Raw genomic sequence first — 1,075 nt, forward strand, 5'->3', positions numbered from 1 at the left:
AAAAGGCATGGCCAGACTCACAAACACAGTCACCCCCACACTGGGAGGTTTTCTCTTCAGCCATCTTAAGAAACCTTTGTCCAATCGCCAGCTGATCACCAGGTTAACGGAACAGAGAATTCAGTGACCAAAAATGATAAAGAATAAAGATTGTGGCTAGCACGGCTGCTGGGAGGTCTAGGTTGTCAGCAGCGGCTGCCCTGGGGGGACGGGGCTCGGAATTGGAGGCGAGGGGTGGCGGCAACCTTCAGCGGGGCCCCGGGGTGGGAGCAGGAGGCCTAGGCCGCCAGGTATTCTGGAACTATGTTTTAGTAGAAGTCAGTAATTATTTTAAACATACACATATACACACATAGAATATGTTCAAACAAAGTAGCAAAATCCCTCTTTACCATTTTAGTCTATCCTCAAATAGCTGCACAAAATATTTTTGCCAAGCAAATAGTTTAGTCATAGCTAAGGGCGATGGATGACAGAGCCGATAACAGACCCACAAGGACAAAAGGTTACAGAAGGAGATGCTTTGAAGAATAAGGGTTTGGAAAAGCTACAAAATATTGGGAACCCAGAAGGTAGTGTGTGCACATTCAGAAAAGACAGGAGAAGGCCCTAAATTCTCACCTCTCACCAGTCTGTGTGTGTGGCACACAAGCAGGAAGGGAAGGCTCAGCAGAGTGGCAACCTTCCTGGCTAAGTATTGAAGGCATGTCCAGACTCACAAACACAGTCACCCCCACACTGGGAGGTTTTCTCTTCAGCCATCTTAAGAAACCTTTGTCCAATCGCCAGCTGATCACCAGGTTAACGGAACAGAGAATTCAGTGACCAAAAATGATAAAGAATAAAGATTGTGGCTAGCACGGCTGCTGGGAGGTCTAGGTTGTCAGCAGCGGCTGCCCTGGGGGGACGGGGCTCGGAATTGGAGGCGAGGGGTGGCGGCAACCTTCAGCGGGGCCCCGGGGTGGGAGCAGGAGGCCTAGGCCGCCAGGAGGAGCGGTAGGAAGGGGGAAGGGGGCGAGGGCGAGATCCAGGAGCAGCTACCCCCGGAGCTGCAGGAGGCGGCGGCGGGGGGGGC

At 52.3% G+C, this 1,075-nt stretch overlaps 1 pseudogene; it reads left to right on the plus strand.

Annotated features, from left to right (window-relative positions):
- Positions 1–1,075, plus strand: part of LOC102765391 — a 33,785-nt pseudogene that overhangs the window by 1,335 nt on the left and 31,375 nt on the right.

This window comes from Myotis davidii, unplaced genomic scaffold (genome assembly GCF_000327345.1).
Source record: "Myotis davidii unplaced genomic scaffold, ASM32734v1 scaffold1497, whole genome shotgun sequence".
Taxonomy (NCBI): domain Eukaryota; kingdom Metazoa; phylum Chordata; class Mammalia; order Chiroptera; family Vespertilionidae; genus Myotis; species Myotis davidii.